The following is a 19,193-nucleotide window of genomic DNA, read 5'->3' on the forward strand; positions in this document are numbered from 1 at the left end:
TTGCAAACTCCGAAGCCCTGATTAAATGATTCGCGAAACGCGATTCGGAGTCCCGATCTGAATCAAATGTTTAACGAACTCGCTCCAAAGCCCCGATCAAATGATTCGCGAAACGCGCTTCGGAGTCCCGATCTGAATCAAATGTTTTGTGAACTCCGAACCCCGATCAAATGATTCACAAAACGCGATTCGGAGTCCCGATCTGAATAAAATCTTTAGCGAACTCGCTCCGAAGCCCCGATCAAATGATTCGCGGAACGCGATTTGGAGTCCCGATCTGAATCAAATGTTTTGCAAACTCCGAAGCCCCGATCAAATGATTCGCGAAACGCGATTCGGAGTCTGAATCAAATGTTTTGCAAACTCCGAAGCCCCGATTCGCAATTCGGAGTCGATCTGCAAACTCGCTCCGAATCCCAGAAGTTATTTTCCAGTGAAAGCGCTATAATGTTCATTCGTTTGCCGAAAAATGGCGGAGACCAAAATAGTATTCAGATGTGTATAGTGTGCCTTTGTGTTCTAATTATAAAAAAACAAAGACAAAAAAAAACACGTATTTATCATTTCTTATAGTTTTCCCACCAACGAAAATAAAAAAAGCGTTGAAATTTGGCTATACGCGAGATGAGGAGGCGACAATTACGTGAGGAAAGGTAGCCTACTTCAGTGTGTGCTAAGCACTTCACAGAGGATGAGGTCCGTGTCCAACCGGAGACGTCGATCTCGCACTGTGGGCTGTGCCTTCCAGGTTTGCGTGGAAAAGTTGCGGAGACGTTAAATCACGCGTCAAAACGGGATGTTTGTGGTGCAGAGCAGTAAATGTCGAGTTGTTGCAGGAGCACGATTACAACAGCCGTCCAGTCCCAGGTGAGTGTAATGTGTTAACTAAAACAATAACTTCTATTAAAAGCTTATCGGCATCTATAGACATTAATCAAATATAGTATAATATATTTATATAATATATGTTTTATTTGTATTGTTAGATGTAACGTTATACATTTAATGTAGCACATGGTAGCAGTTATGCTAACAGTCGATGTTTTATACTTTTGCCATCACCCTTTCATATTGCTCTCTTGCTTAAGTCACACAGAATTAAAAAGTCATTTAAAGTTATAAATGAAATCCACAACAATGTAGGAAATATGAGCAGTTGAACAAACATCTGTTGTACAAGCAGAATTCAAATTATTTTATAATGGTTTGTAGGTTATTTAACTTTGAATTGATGTTCTAAGTAACTGGTATATTATTGCATAAATGTGATAGTAACTTTCCAAATTAATGAGTTGTTTTTATTAAAGTGTTATGTTTAACACAAAATAATACGTGTTGTTGTTTGCTTTATGTTAAATTAAGAGGCTTGGGGAAACTAAAGGAGCTGGAAAAAACACCTGCTAGTGGCATCAGCATCATCTACTCACCTGCTAGTGACATCAGCATCATCTACACACCTGCTAGTGACATCAGCATCATCTACTCACCTGCTAGTGACATCAGCATCATCTACTCACCTGCTAGTGGCATCAGCATCATCTACTCACTTGCTAGTGACATCAGCATCATCTACACACCTGCTAGTGACATCAGCATCATCTACACACCTGCTAGTGACATCAGCATCATCTACACACATGCTAGTGACATCATGCTCCTCCTCACCTGCTAGTGACACCATGCTTCTCTTCAGCTGTTAGTAACTTGTCTGCTTTGTGATAAGCAAGTTTTGCTATCTTCCAGTAAGTTTAAGCTTTTGTTACCTTCTCAGCCAGGGTTTTAACCAACATTATACATATAATCTTTCACATACTTCTCAGTGTGCTTTTTTTTCTGAATTTAATGCTTAGATTTTAGGGGGGAAATTTAAGTCAGGAATTTTTTATAAAAATCTAACTCTTTACTTTTACTTATGATCTGCAATATCGTTTCAGATTCCGAACATATCAGAAATCACCAACCCCTCCTGATCTTTCCAGTTTGGGGTAGGTATGTTGCACTAATATAACATGAATAACAATAAAATATAATTCATTGAAGCATGACTTATTGGGGTACACTATAGAACTACATTCACTATAGAACAGGAACATCATTTGTTGGTAAATTTTTCATGCCACACCTCTTGTACTTGTCACAAGATCACATCAGGTTAACTAAGCCAGTAACCATCAGCTGACCGTGGAATGCCAATTGTGTGTTTCTTTCTCAGTTTTGCACGGTCCCCAATAAACTCAACGTGGGATGCCTCTCCAATTTCTTTCACATCAGGGCACTTAACCTCTACCAGGCCACAGAGAGGTTCTTCATGTGGGTCCACCACTTTGCCATCTGCACCAAGGTGTGGAGCATCAGGGTGGATGATGAGACCAGATGGAAGAACGATAACGTCAAAGGTCTCCTCATAGCGGTGAAGAACCTCTGGCTCAAGTTTTAATCCTCTACACATCGCTCTCTAGAGACCCCGACAGATGATTACAGATACTGTTTAATGCAAGATATAAATGCATTTAACCTGCAATTACAAATGCATAATGTTTTGATGTTTTAATCCCAAAATGTTGAATACTGATATTTGCATTGATAAAAGAAAGTGCTTTAAGAGGTGAAATTAAAAACACTAATATCTAGACAATCATGAATTGTAACATCACTTCCTTTAATGTTTTTACTATACAGTTGATATGGAATTTGTTTAAATGTTAAATTTTTGAAAAAATAAAAGTTTTACATGTTTATATGAAATGCTTATACAAAATAAATATGTAGTTAACTTTAAAGTATATCTACATTTCTTGCTTTCATACATGGTCATATAAAAATCTGCCGTACTTAAGTGGTAGATTTCTGCCATTTACTGGAAAACATTTAACATTACAACTTTAAACAAAAGCACTATATGAGCATTCTGATTTTATTACACTAATATACAATCAGACATCCCAATTTCTGTTTTTGGTAAAGCCATTAAGTGTCATGTCATTTAGATGAATTAGAATTTAATTTAGGGTCCTGAAATACCCTGAACACTGCACAAAGGTTAAGATGACCATTGCTACATAAATAAAATAAAAATTGAAACTCATCCTATTTTGTTTTAATTTTCCCTTACTAAATTATACAGTTACTGATGCTATTGACTGTGGGATTACTAACAGGCTATTAACAAAAATTTGTCTCTAAACCTCTTTTCTCTTTATTAAAACTAGTAGCCTACATCATAGGTCTTCAACCCTGCTCCTGGGGTCCCAGGAGCTGGGTTGAAGACCTATGGCCTACATGATAGAAAAAAACTTTGCCTCCAGTTGTTTAGTAAGGTTGATTTTTTCGGTTTACAAATCTGTTAATTTAGTATAACTGTGACATATTCATGTAATGTAATTTGAATGTACTTTACATGATATGTAGTTGTTTTATTGCTTTCTCTGTGTTCAATCGCAACATTTTTCTTTCTTTTTTTTTCTCTCTTGTGTCTCAGGTCAGAACACAGTTAATTCCCTTTAAAGTACTGGGATAAAACCTAAATAATACATCTTTAAACACTAATAATTTACTATCGTTGAGAAAATTTAATAAAACAAGTAAATACAAATCACACTTGAAGTCTGCTTTTCATTTTGATAGCACTTAAAAAAATTTAAATGTAATTTTAAAATACTAATTATTAATCAAATTAAGACACAACTAATGACACAACACAAAAATATTGTGGACATGAGTTCCAAATTGTGTTTAATTAATGAGCTCCTCAAGTATAATATATACATGTACTCACACACACATATATAAAAATATATATATATATATATATATAATAGAAAATCCTCTGAATCAATCTCCGGTCAAGAAACACATTTTATTTAAGTTTTCAGTTCTGTCTTTCTCTGGGAATAGAGTGGTTTATTTGTGAAGACAAAACCTGACTAATAAACATTAATTCCCCGCCGCTTCCCTCAAGATTTTCTATTTTATTCAATTAATGAGTCAAATAATGTAAAATACTTGACGATGCTTGACATTTTGTTCTATAATGCACATCAAACACACTCATGCAGAAAAAAAACATTTTGAAACCGTGGTTTGTTTTTCCATGTATGTTGGGCGGCACTTTGGAGCCTGTTTGCGACTCGGTTGATTCAGTTCGGCACTTCGGAGCCTGTTTGCGACTCTGTTGATTCAGATCGGCACTTCGGAGCCTGTTCGCCACTCTGTTGATTCAGATCGGGACTTCGGAACCTGTTGGCGACTCGGTTGATTCAGATCGGCACTTCGGAGTCTGTTCGCGACTCGGTTGATTCAGATCGGCACTTCGGAGCCTGTTCGCGACTCTGTTGATTCAGATCGGGACTTCGGAGCCTGATCGCGACTCGGTTGATTCAGATCGGCACTTCGGAGTCTGTTCGCGACTCGGTTGATTCAGATCGGCACTTCGGAGCCTGTTCGCGACTCGGTTGATTCAGATCGGGACTTCGGAGCCTGTTCGCGACTCGGTTGATTCAGATCGGGACTTCGGAGCCTGTTCGCGACTCGGTTGATTCAGATCGGCACTTCGGAGCCTGTTCGCGACTCGGTTGATTCAGATCGGCACTTCGGAGCCTGTTCGCGACTCGGTTGATTCAGATCGGCACTTCGGAGCCTGTTCGCGACTCTTGATTCAGATCAGCACTTCAGAGTCTGTTTTTATTATCGTGTGACGGTTTGTAGGTGTCCAATCTGTCGATGAGTCAGGTATGTTTTCCTGTCCTGATGTGAGCTTTATGAGAGTTGCCCGCTCCAATATGGCGGCGACATTGACGTGCGGTCGAGCGGCCAATGAGGCGTCTAGGTATTTATGATCAGACCGACCGCGGACGTCGAGGCTCGAGCTGCTTCTAGCCAATCCTGACGCAGGAGGCGGGATTTGTGTAGGGGGAAAAAAACACGCAAGTCAAACGTCCCCCGCGCATGCGCCCTGAACTCTCCCCCTTTTATGAGCCGCGCTGTGGCCGCCTCCCGGTTTTGATCAACACGGAACAACAAATGTGAAAAATTCAAACACAAACACTGTTTTTAGTTCCCACCCGCCTGTCTATTTGAGTATTTCCTCCGTCCCATAAATGAGCCATGGCGGTGAACTTCGGCAAGATTGTCGTGGGGATTTATGTGGAGATAAAGCGCAGCGATGGTGAGTTCATATTTGGGTCGCCTGTAACCGTCCGTTAAAGTCGTTGCCCCGGTTCGGCTAACGGATGCTAACGTTACCACACAAAAAACTGACAGAAACGGAAGGTTTAGGAGGTTGGGCCTGGTATAAATCGATAGTGTTAAGTTCGGTCTGTTGGTGCTGGTTGCCGGGGTTAACAGTGCAACTGTTGGCTTGGGTTAGCCACCTGCTAAACCCGGGTGGAGTTTGTTTAGATATTCTTAATGTGTGCGGTCATGTTTAATATGAGCCAACTGTCTCTGTATGAGCCCATTAACTGGCTAACTTGATGCAGATTAGCGTGGAATTATTTATGTCTTGTGTTGGTAGGGAATATGATCAGTGAATCTTGTAGACTATTGATTTATGTGGGTTAGCCATCTTAAGTCACTTGCAAATGTATGTTTTGTTTTACAGATTGGTTGTGAACAGAGGGAGGTTGCTGGTTTGTTTAGCTTGGTATTTTTGAAACATAAACCCAACATAAATTTGGATGCCACTTGCTTCACATCAGTTACTCATTTAAGGTTAAAGAAATCTGAGAGTTTCCATATAGGCCTAGTCATGATAATCTGACTGTATTGTAAGTGTAATGATTTGAAGATGACAAGCAAGTTCCTTGAAGTTATGTGATGTGTCATTCTTTGGGTTCAAAGGGTAAACTCCATCCTAGTCTCTAAAGAAATGACTGACAGTTTGGGATTAGTTGCATTATTATAAATTGTTGTAAAAATAAATGACCAATATTTACACTTAATTCACTCGAAAATATAACCAAACAATGGCTTTCACATGTGAAGTAACCTGTTTGATGTACATTACTTTTTGGACAACTACTTAATTTATTCATTTATATTTAGGTTAGAAAGGTTGATCTAGGGCAAAGATGAAAACTTTTTTCCATTTAGGAAGCTAACAACCACCACAACTTTAAATAAGAACAGTAGTGATTCTACTACTATTACTACTAATATGTATGATATTGGAAATAAAAATAATACATGTAGGATGTTTAATGAAGATGAAGAATAGCTGTGCAATTACAAGTAATTATCAAGTATCAATTTCTATTAAAGCTGCAGTAGGGAACTTTTGACGCTCATAAGGTTAATAAACAGAACTGCTTGCATCTTGCAGTAGAACATCGTAGCCGGAACTACTTCTCCCTGTTTATGTCTATAAAGAATCACAAAGGTATTGGGTTACTCCGCCGCGGTACCCCCGAAGCAATCTAAAATAGTCAGAATATAAACACTTATCATAGGTGCACCCTAGTAATTCAGGACAAGCTAAAAACACGGTTTGGAAAATGGATTCATGGTGTACTCGCTTATTATGTTCATTTTTCTACATTTTGAACACAAACAAAGTTACGGACCGCAGCTCTGATTGGTTGTTTTTTACCGGGAGCGCATGGCTTTCTGCAAATGGCAATAGGACCACTGGGAGGAGCCAGAGGAGCTTGATTTTTTTCACAGATTATCTGTCTCATATTCTACTGTCAGGACATAATGACAGGTTTAACAAATATGTAAAAAATATTTTTTTTTACAAAAGTTCCCTACAGCACCTTTAATGATGTCACAGTAGTAATGGTGTCTTGTGAGCATTTAGTGGTGTATCATTGGTATTCGCATCAATAGAATTTGGAAGACTGTCAGAAGAGATGATGAATTTATCTCTTTCAGAAGGCTGGGTTATATTTAACTTCAGCTTGTAGCAAAGAAATAAGTGAGCCCGGGTCTGATGTGATGTGAGACAAACCACTCCTGTCTTTTTGGGAGGTTTCATGTTTTGCCTAATAGAGATGACTCTTGACATGCACTCTGAAGATAAACAGTGCATGTAACATCTTTAAACAGGGGAGGTCTCTAGCGTCATAAAGATGTGCCTTTACTTCAAAGCAGGGTTTCAACTTTTCTTTTGGCCTGATGTTGCTTACATGGGTTTTAAATAGCTTGTTTTATGGCGGGATAATATGTGCTTTTTATTTCTGATGCCACTGCTGAATAATTGCAGGGATGTTGACGTGTGAGTAGGAATAGCTCTGAATAATAGATACAGAACCATGACTATTTGTTTTCAGTAGGTAATATTAGTACAACTTCTGAAGTGCCCTGAGAAGCAGATTGCTGTTGACATGCCATCATGTACATAAACACTTTCAAGTTACCATTAGATGTGTAAAATTTCTAAATGGATACATGAATGTTTTTTTTAATTTATCTTTCACACTTAGAGGTGTTGGGTTACTTACAGGGCGAATACACCAGGCCATGGTGACCTCTTTAAATGAAGATAATGAAAGTGTTACTGTGGAATGGATAGAAAATGGAGACACCAAAGGAAAAGAGGTAAGTCAATAGCAGCCTCTCAGCTGCCTGTGTTATTTAATAATGGATAGAACAACATTCTGGTGTTGTTAGGGTTCAGTATAAAACTCTCAGTCAGTGGAAACATGCTGTGTTTTCTTTCAAATATAAATTATGTACATTGAACCATTTTTCTCCTTAGAGATTAATGCGTGATTTGGCAGAAAAGTGCCTAGATTTCTTCTTGTAGTGTTCACAGCTTGTTCTTTTTTTCCATAACAGATTGATTTGGAGTGCATATTCTCACTAAATCCAGATGTTGCTCCAGAGGAGGAGATTTCCTTGAGCCCTGTTACACCGCCGCCTCCTACACCCAGCTCCGTGAAGGTCACCAAAATCCCTAAGGTTTGTATGAGGCCAGAGTTAAATGCTTAACTTTCATTCTAATTGTTCGCATATTTTTAACCTTTTTGTAAATTTGTATGTGTGCAGAATCGTAGAACTATTGCACCGGGAAGGAGTGAAATCCCATCCAGAGACAACAGAGGTATATTTGTTGTTATATGACTTAGGAATAGGGCTGCACAATAAAGTGATATAGGTAGTAATAAAAAAAAATGTTTTCTCTTGGTTCATGTCAAATGAATTTTGATAAATAAGTCGCACCTGACTATGAGTCGCAGGACCAGCCAAACTATGAAAAAAAAGTGCGACTTATAGTCCGGAAAATATGGTACTGTAATAACACTAGGGGAAATAATTGGCTTTATTTGAGTCTTCCTTTACTATAAAGCATATTTGAATATTAGGCAAAGTTTTATTCAAACATTTAATTAATGGACATTAAAAAAAGCTCCTTGGAAAATATTAGTATTTTTAGCAAATATCAAATATTATATAAATTTTATATTACCTTTTTGTTATTGTTTGTTTTTTTGACTATTGTATATAATTTACTGAAATATTACTCATTATTATTATTATTATTATTATTAGTGCTTGAGTTTGCCATGAATTTAGCTTTTGATGCCATAATTGTGTTAAATGAAAAATATAAATAATAACAGCAGGGTTTTGTAGACAATGGTGCAGGTTCACCAGAACTGAAAGAGAGTGCATATAAAAAAATACATCAACTCAAAGGCTGTCAAAATTAAGACTTGAGTTTATTGCCGCATGAAAGATTACGACAGGTGTATATTGCTATTTTTAAACAAAATTCTATTTTTCAAAATATAATTTATTAATATAGGAATATTTAGTTCGGCTACAAATGATTAACATAATGAAATGGAAATTCACCCTACACCAATTCATCTTTTTTAAATGCATGTTATTGATCTTATTGTGAATGATATATTTATGCACACATTTTATTATTTTATTTTTTTTGACATAGTAAAAATTACTACTACACGTGACTTATAGTTGTCTTAGCATACTAAGCTGGCTGTTTCAAAACTTGTAAGTGGCATTTTTGTGCATCTTAATCCCCTTTCACACTGCTCATCGGACCCGGAAAATTGCCGGGAACATTGCCGGGTCGCCTTCCGTGTGAAAGAAAACATGCCCCGGGATTGATCCCGGGTCAGGGACCTAGTAACATTGGTGGGTTCAGTCCCGGAAAGAGCGATGTGTGAACAAAAGCTAGAACTAATGCCGTAAAGGGTGCATCGTAGTGATGATGCACGTTATTGAAGGACTCTTTTACTAAGTATTAAGAAGGCAGAGCAATGTTCGCGACGTTAGTTCCTCACTTTCCGCGCTGAAGCTGAGATCGTTCGCCAGCTTAAGTGAAAGTTAACGTGCCTAGCGTTTTCGAATCGTACATTACACGTCACATCCTGATGTCACGTGTCTTTAAAGGACCTTTACGGGTTGTGTGTGAACACACGCACATATTCCAGCTAATCACTGGCAGTGTGAAAGTGCAAAATCTAGTGACCCGGGAACAATTGCCGGGACACATTACTTGTGTATTTTCCGGGATCGCAGTGTGAAAGGGGCTATAGGAATGTTTGAGTGCTCCTGTGATGCCTCAGTTTTTGGTGTGGGATTCACTGACACTTATGTGTTCTGTTTTAAAGTTATCTCGACTCGGGGACGGCCGGCCCAGCAGCAACAGCCAGAATCAGCACCCCCTCCACCAGTACAACAGCCCTCTCAGCCAACACAGAGCCAGACCCAAAGTCAGCTAACTCAGCAGCAACAAAACGGTGATATGGCACTCCTTAGTCTTTTCAGTCTGTTATTGTCAACCCCCTTTTCCCCACAGGAAAACAGTGAAAGCAGCACTGAGGCCTCCTGTGCAGGATACATATCATTCATAAAGATAAAGCATCCTTTTAGAGTCTGAATTGTACAGTGAACCATTAACCTTGCTCATCTGTTGGTACCTTGGCTCAAATCTTGTAGGGTGTGGTTTGGCTACCCCAGCTACCCCTCTGAATGTCAGTGACTGTTTGTGACTGGGCAGGCTTGACCTGACTCTGAACCACCCTGATTAATCCTCTTGCTTTGAATTTATGAAGATTACTAGAGTCTGTCTGCTGAATTAATCTGGAATCAAAATGCTCAGACTGTTTTCTATGTGCTGCATGATGCAGCACATCCTTTGGGCAGAACTACAATTGTACCAGACTGGTTTGATTTGTTTGTTTAGTGCAGGTATAGGACAAAATTGATTCACAGATATGCTGTGATTCTTTCTCAGAATTGCAATTAAAGGAATAGTTCTACATTTAGATCATCCAAGATGTTGGATGACTTTGTTTCTTCATCAGAACAGATTTAGGATAATATTAAAATTGCATCTCTTGCACACCAATGGATCCTCTGCAGTGAATGGGTGCCATCAATTCCAAACAACTGTTAAAAACATAATAATCCACAAGTGCACATTTCTCTCCTGATTCAGATGAGAGCACATTTTTCAATAGAAAACACATAGCTTTTTGCTTCACAAGACGTTAATTGTGGGTTATTTGTGGATTATTGTGATATTTTTATCAGCTGTTTGGAACTGTTCCTTTAATATCGAATCCTGAGGTTTCTAGTTTGGTTTGACGAAGAGGAGTGAGTGTTTAGTGTTTCCTGTTGGGAAGTCGTGGCCTAATGGTTAGAGGGTTGGACTCCCACTCGAAGGGTTGTGAGTTCTAGTCTCGGGCCGGACGGAATTGTGGGTGGGGGTAGTGCATGAACAGCTCTCTCTCCACCTTCAATACCACGACTTAGGTGCCCTTGAGCAAGGCATCGAACCCCCAACTGCTCCCCGGGCGCCGCAGCATAAATGGCTGCCCACTGCTCCGGGTGTTTGCTCACATTGTGTGTGTGTGTTCACTGCTCTGTGTGTGTGCATTTCGGATGGGTTAAATGCAGAGCACAAATTCTGAGTATGGGTCACCATACTTGGCTGAATGTCACTTCACTTTCACTTCACTTTAGACTACACACTGTTTTTGGGTGGATTAAATTAATCAGTCAGATAAGTATTGATGCCTTCATTTTGTGGCCTAATCTTTTATTGCTTGTTCTGCTGATACTATTGTTTGCAAGTAATAGCAGTAATGTTGGGTAAGTTGAAGAGAGCAAGAGCGCATAGATAAATGACTTTGGAAAAGGTCTGCCCAGACAACAGAGGTCTTTAAGATGAAAGGGGGCTGTTGGCGCTACCATTTGCCAGCTGCCAGAGGCTGTGGCTTGCCTCTAAAGCCACTCTGTCTACACACATACACTCTTGTATTAGCGAGAGATACAGAGTAGGAGGGGATGGGTTAAGAGAGAAGAAATGGTTGTTTGCCTTTGATAAAATGGAATCGTGTGTACCATTCTGCCCTCTAGCGGCGAGGAGGAAGTCAAACTGTGTGAAGGAAGTGGAAAAATTGCAGGAGAAGAGGGAGAGACGAAGGATACAGCAACAGGAACTGAGAGAAAAGCGAGCACAGGTAAGACTTCTCATCTTTCTGTCATTATATCTTTCTTCCTCGTTTCTCAGCTTGTAATTGTAATGGGTTGTCAAATAGATTATTTCACCTGGTGATGTTCCTATTGTGAATGTGCTTGTTTTGTTTTAAAGGAAATTGATACGACAGTTCCAAACTATGAAATACTGCAGATGATCCGAGACTTCAGAGCAAGTTTGGACTATCGACCGCTAACCACGACAGATTTGGTAGGTATTGATGAATTAATGTCTGGGTCATAAAATGTTAATTTTATAATAATTTTTTTTTTAAATTAATTTAATTTCATAAACGCAACCATCATGTATCATTATTTTGTCCACAGTATTTTAATATTATTATTGTTAGTAAATTTTTATTCATTATTTGTGACCCTGGAGCACGAAACCAGTCTTAAGACACTGGGGTATATTTTTAGCAATAGTGTGGGTCAAAATTATCGATTTTTCTTCTATGCCAAAAATCATTATGATATTAAGTAAAGATCATGTTCCATGAAGATATTTTGTACATTTCCTACCGTAAATAATAAATAATAATAATTCCTTAAATTTATATAGCGCTTTTTCTAGGCTCTCAAAGCGCTTTACATTGTCAGGGGCTATCTCCTCATCCACCAAATACATCAAATTCATTTTTGATCAGTAATATACATTGCTAAGAATTCATTTGGACAACTTCAAAGGCAATTTTCTCAGTATTTAGATTCTTGGGCACCCTCAGATTCCAGATTTTCAGTAGTTAAATCTCGACCGAATGTTGTCCGATCCTAACAGACCATACATCAATGGAAGCTTATTTATTCCGCTTTCAGATGATGTTTTAATATCAATTTTGAATAATTGAAACTTAAGACTGGTCTTGTGGTCCAGGGTCACATTTTATTTTTATTATAATATATATATCATAATTATTTATTCAGAATATATTCTTCATCTGAACTTTGAAGGGGAATATGACCTAGACATGTTCATGTATTTGAGATCCACCTTTTAATGATTATAATAATGGGTCAAATATCATTGTATTAATATCATATATTATTAGTAAGGGAAAAAAAGTATAACTATCAAAAATTCTTGGATGTAAAAAAGTAAAACTTGATTATTATTATTTTTTTGTCAGATTGAGGAGCATAGAATATGTGTTTGTGTTAGGAAACGACCCCTCAATAAAAAAGGTAATCTCTCTGAAATTTAGGTTTTTTTTTAAATGACCGTACGTGTTGTAATTTATTTATCATTTTTGTTGTAGAGTTGACGGTAAAAGACTTAGATGTGATCACTATTCCAAGTAAAGATGTTGTCATGGTTCATGAACCAAAACAGAAGGTCGATCTGACTCGATTCCTGGAGAACCAAACATTCCGCTTCGATTATGCCTTTGATGACAGCACAACAAATGAAATGGTTTACAGGTAAGGATGATTTCGTTTGTTGTTCAATTAATCTTCCTCTTAAAAGGATGTTGGGAATTAGTCACTGTTGGAGGATAAAATCTCATAACTGTTTTCTCCACAGGTTTACTGCAAGACCTCTTGTGGAAACAATCTTTGATAGAGGAATGGCCACATGCTTTGCTTATGGCCAAACAGGAAGTGGAAAAACACATGTAAGAAGTATTTATTTTATATAATTGAGGTTTTTTTTTTTTATACTGTTTGTACGGTTTTCTAGGATTTGTACTGATAATGGCCACAACTTTATTTCTTATTTTTCGTTTATCAGTGTAATAAGACATAAAGCTCATTGATTGGTTTGTGTTTTAGACCATGGGTGGAGATTTTTCAGGAAAGAACCAGGATTGTTCAAAAGGAATCTATGCATTAGCTGGTAATCAATGTTTATTTGGTCCTATAATTTCTTTAATCTTGTTCTTTCAAGCAAACTCATTCAAATACATGTTGTACACACACACACACAGCTCGAGATGTTTTTCTCATGCTGAAGAAACCAAACTATAAGAAGCTGGATCTTCAGGTTTATGCAACTTTCTTTGAAATTTACAGTGGAAAGGTAAGTGGCTCTGAATTCTGTTCACTTTTTATTCATTTATTATTGTGAATACCATTTGAAGATTTGTGCTCATTTGTTTAGTGACTGGATCATTTTAATGTTTGATTGATTTATTTTTTATTTGAAAATTGAAGACTTATTGATAGATAAAGGCTATTGGGACAAGTCTTTCAGAGTCTTTTTCTTCTTTAGGTATTTGATCTGTTGAATCGTAAGGCTAAGCTACGTGTGCTAGAAGATGGGAAGCAGCAGGTGCAGGTGGTTGGGCTTCAGGAGCGGGAGGTCAAATGCACCGAGGATGTCCTTAAACTTATTGAAATGGGAAACAGCTGCAGGTAATACCCAATGAGTAAAACAAGTTCACTGAATATTGCTCTAGTTATTAGCATTTGTTTATTTCATAATGTTGTTCTTAACAATTCATGATCTTTGATCTAAAATTGGTCCACACAGTGTCTTAGCACATACAAATTTCGCCTTATTATCTTCTTTTTTAGGACCTCAGGTCAGACCTCAGCCAATGCCCCACTCATCCCGTAGCCACGCCGTCTTCCAAATCATTCTTCGAAGGAAGGGCAAGATGCACGGCAAATTCTCACTCATTGATCTGGCGGGTAACGAACGTGGAGCAGACACATCCAGCGCTGATCGGCAGACTCGTTTGGAGGGAGCAGAAATCAACAAGAGTCTGTTGGCTCTGAAGGTCAGCATCTTAAAAATACCACCCAAGAGCAGGGGTCAGCAACCATTTGATACTGAAGTGCCATTTTGAATTTTCCTAGTTAATCACTATGATCCTGCATGTTCCATGCATTAGGAATGTATCAGGGCTCTGGGCCGTAATAAGCCTCACACTCCATTCAGAGCGAGCAAGCTCACACAGGTCCTCAGAGACTCATTCATCGGTGAGAACTCCAGGACATGCATGGTAAGTCTGATTAAGCTCTCTTTCTCTAATACTGGGATTTGCCTTAGTTTACCTTTGCCTGTTTGCACAGCTGTAATTGTGTCTGTTGTCTTCATAGATCGCCACCATTTCTCCTGGCATGGCCTCCTGTGAGAACACGCTGAACACTCTGAGATATGCCAACAGGTGAGGACATGGCACTGCGTTGTGCTTTCATGGAAACAGAAGTGGAATAGAACTTGTGCTTCTAGCTATTTTTTCCCTTTAAAGAGATTTTAAATACCTCTCTCGGATTTTTGCCTCCAGTGCTTTTTTAAAGTAACCTCAGTAAAGTTGTTGTATTTACCAATATCAAGTGCCAATGGGGAAAGTGTTGTGACTGTACATCTCTCCTGACTGGCTGTGCTCTTCTTTCTCTGACTTGCTGTTTTTCTCTGTTCTGTCTTGACTGTCTTCAGAGTAAAGGAATTTGGGATTAGCCCCTCTGACATCCCCTTCTCTCAGGGGGGAGGAAGTCGCTCTGAACCCTCTCCTACCTATGAGTATGAGCACATGTCTATGCAGCTTCCCACCTTATTCTTAGACTGATACACTGCAGCAGTGTTGGGGACTAACTTAAACTAGTGATAGAAGTCACTAAAATTTTTCAGTAGCGTAATAGTAGCAAAGCTATTTTCAAAATCTAGCTTTTTCATGAACAAGCATTTTTATCCTCTCAACAAGCTGTGAAAAAAGGACAAACCCCTAAATCACACTCTACACTGTCGAGTAGAGGTCTTCACAGTGCACCCGAGACCCGTCGACCCGGGACCCGACCACTGCTTGTGTTTTTTGTAAATTGCAACTAGGGCTGTGTGATTAATCGAAATCTAAATAAAATTGCGATTTGAGTGTGCGCAATTTCTAAATCGCTTTATAGCACGATTTTCCGTGGCCTCGGCCTCCCGCAGTATGTTAACTGAACCAATCAGAATGCAGCGCACCTAAGTAGAGCGTGAGAACAGAGCAGACTGGGCATATGCCTAACTCCAGGTTCACACACTCTGTCTGTGATGCGTAGCCTTTTTTTTTTCGAGCCCATGTTAACGGATCAGAAACATTCACACTGCACGCAGTAAAAGATAAGAACAGAAAAGGTTAGAATAGAAAGGTGCGAAAAGATTTAATATGATCTGATATAGATTCAGACTCGACGCAGAGTAGAGAGCACAGAGATGATAGCAAATAAATAACGTTACGGGCCATGGCACTGAACAGGCAATCCTTTATTATAGTTCAAGGGCAACATTTTAAGTTATTATGCTAGTTAACTCGAGTTCAGAATGAACATGTGCACAGTTGCATTTGTCATCCGTCAACGTGACATCAAGTGGACTTTTGAAGCTGGAATGATGAGTGGATTAAGCTTGGACTTGGAATAACTGGATAACTTTCTTGTCGGAGGATTGTAATGCATCGCAGGCAGTCAGGTACAATGAAAAGAGACTACGGGCTTTTAGGTAAGACAAAAAGCTGTATTTTTCACAACAGGTTTATTGACATGTATAGCAATTTAAAGCTGCGGTGGGGAACTTTTGACGCTTTAGCGGTTAATAAACAGAACAGTTTTTTTTACAAAAGTTCCCTACTGCACCTTTAAGGTGGAATAACTATCGTTCCAGTCGGGTCTGTGTCTTCCCGGCAGGCTTACAATTATAGTTATATTAAGATATTTAGGAGGCAGTGTGACTAATACAGTTCGGGTGGCCCGCCATCCTAAAATACACCTGAAGAAGAAAAAAAAAACAACAACTGAAATATGAAGTGCATGCAGGGAATCTGGGAGTGTCAATTTAATTTTTAACAGTATTTCCACTTGTAAAATGTAACCGTATTTTCACATTTTAACAGTATTTCACTGTAAAAGTACATTAAATGTAATTTCAGTTATTCACTGTATATAGTATGGAAACTTGCTCATAAATTAACAGGTTTTTACTGAATCATTTTTACATTCTTTTACTGTTAAAATCACAATCATTTTTTACAGTGTAGAGTTGGGAACAGTGTTTTACATTATGACTGTAACTTGGCAATCAGTTTCAGTGTAGCTTCCCCAGCACTGCTCAGTAGATGACCAGCATCCCACATTGGCTTGCAACCAATGCATGGGAATACTCATGCACGACAATGTATATAACAACAGTCTGTTTCTTTTTATTAGAAACATTGGCTGCACTCACGTCTCACACTAATGATTTTGCTTTTGGCTGTAAACATTTTTCACTTCCCCTCTGTTCTGCTGCCATTTCATTTCTCTAACCCTGGGAGTGTATGGCATATCTGTGGTGCTGTTGTCCTTACCTCTCCTTTAGAAATATCTCATCATGTGAATATTAATGCACACAATCCCTGTACATAATTAATACAAATCAGATGACACCATAAACAGTTGCATTAGCCATTCAAATTGCTGCAATTTATATTTCCAGCTGCACTGATTGAAATAATCATGTTTGCAATTTTAGTATTCAAAAAACAAACAATCTGCTTGATTTTGTCTTAAATCCTTAAGAGCATAAAACCTTTCAAATAATGAAAAATTCTGTTTTAAAATAAGGTAAAGAGTGTACAGCAAAATCAAGCATCTTTCCAGTTGAGTCCTGTGACCTGTGCATGGTGTCATTTATGTCAGCACTATTGCTCTGATAAACATCATCACAAATGCTGTAAATCTGTGAATTTAGAGTGAAGGAGCTGACCGTGGATCCCAATGCTGTGACGGAAGGAGTCCGCCCCAATGTCAATGCCCTCAACCAGCTGGACATCATGGATGAGGAATGGGAATTGGGCAACTCCCCTCAGAGAGATGACCTCAAACTGCTCTGTGAACAGAATGTAAATCCACATCTGTTCCTAGTACTTCCTCTGCTTTAAACTGCATGCACAATGATACAATAATGACACCTACTTCAGTGATACTTTTTAGAAGTGTCATTTGTGGCCAACTGTTACTGTCTACAAGTAACATAAGTTATATTATGTCACTTGATCATTTTAATACATCTTTACTAAATATTGCTAATAAAAAAAAAAAAGAACGATCGAAACCGCAATCGAGTTGTCCTACTTTTAGATACTGTGGATCAAACTCCATTAAGACTTGTAGGTAGGATAAAAGCTTGTGTTTGAATATTGACAGGAAGAGGAAGTCTCCCCTCAGCTCTTCACGTTCCACGAGGCGGTGTCTCATCTGGTGGAGATGGAAGAGCAGGTTCTAGAGGACCATAGGGCTGTGTTTCAGGTATTCATTCCTCTAAGGTCACTTTCATACTAGAGCTTTTTAGTCCAGTTGACGTCAGCGTTTGGTTTGGTCTGCTTCTGTTCTATGGTCTGACAGGAGTCTATCAGGTGGCTTGAGGATGAGAAGGTTCTCCTGGAGATGACTGAGGAGGTGGACTATGACGTGGACTCCTACTCTTCTCAGCTCGAGCAGATTCTTGACCAGAAGATTGATATCCTTATTGAGCTCAGAGGTAATTGCATCCTCTAGAATGTTCTTTTAGTTTTTCCTTTCAGTTTTCCCCTGATGGAATGATTATTAATGGATGTGTGTCTGCTCGTGTTATTAGATAAAGTGAGGTCATTCCGTTCTACTCTCCAAGAGGAGGAACAAGCCAGCAAGCAGATTAACCCCAAACGGCCCCGTGCACTGTAGCCTGGAACACGCTCACGGAGAAATGACAAACACAAGAGTCCTGTAGGCTTCTTGATAGTATTCAGAAGTATTCTGAAGATACCTTTCCTACTTTCACATGTGAAATAAAGCGTTGGGTAATTCTCTTACAAATCAGAAGAGGATAAAATAAGGGGATTTTTTTTTCATCATTAAACCCCTTGATAAATGATTCTGAGGAAAGCTTTAGAATTTTTTTTTATTAGTGTCGATTTTATTTATTTACTTTTTTTATTGTAGGTTAAGGGTACAGACTTGTATCAGTTGATACTCACAAGTTATACCCTTTTGGGGTTGTTTTTTAGTTTTACCACTGAAATCCTTTTGAAGTTGTTCTAAATTGTATGCATGGACACTCTGCAACAGTTTATCATTTAGTTCCTAGCATGACTGACCGGTTCATCTGCACTTTAAATAACCTTATTCTTTAGGGGTCCGTTTACCATACTTGTGGGCACGGTGTATGTTTCTGTTGATTGGCTGTTACAGCATTTTACTCTGTATCACCTTGTCATTTCTTGAAGGTATAATAGTTGAAGTTTAAGACATTGTCAAAAAAGCATTAAATGCAATGGAAGAAAAATATTGATGGTATGTGAATGTATGTGAGAATTGTCAGCAGTTAGTTTTGTTGGTTTATTGATGACTGCTGTCCCTTTTCTACATGATCTTCTCTTTGCCATCTCTCATCTGTTTATCTGTACAATGCTTTTGTGCCATATCATGTTTCCTTGTGGAAAGGAAGTTAACAGTCCACCAACTTAGTGTTATGCGTTTAAAACTTCCCAACATTCTCACATCTCCTGTTAAAATTTGTTAAATGTAATAACTTACAGCAAGTTTCTCACAACAAATAGGGAATTCCACTTATCCACTGCTGACGATTTCAGCGTTGGCACCTCTCAATTCAGTGGTTGCTAAATAAAGAATGATTCAACAAAATTCTCAATTTTTATCCTGTTTGGTGACTTTCTGTTTTGGTTTCTGTTTAGTACTTAAACTGTGATTTCCCTATATTTCAGGTAGTTGACAAGGCAACATTTTTCATTCATTTTCGTTTCGTTTATCTGCATTTACGGAAAAAAAAAATTATATAGACA

General features: G+C 38.4%; 1 pseudogene; it reads left to right on the forward strand.

The window, feature by feature from the left end:
• The first annotated feature begins 4,986 nt into the window (after positions 1-4,986).
• LOC113049233 (kinesin-like protein KIF2A) lies at positions 4,987-19,042 on the forward strand (annotated as a pseudogene).
• Positions 19,043-19,193: the final 151 nt, after the last annotated feature.

The sequence above is a fragment of the Carassius auratus genome, chromosome 30, assembly GCF_003368295.1.
Source record: "Carassius auratus strain Wakin chromosome 30, ASM336829v1, whole genome shotgun sequence".
In the NCBI taxonomy this organism is placed as follows: domain Eukaryota; kingdom Metazoa; phylum Chordata; class Actinopteri; order Cypriniformes; family Cyprinidae; genus Carassius; species Carassius auratus.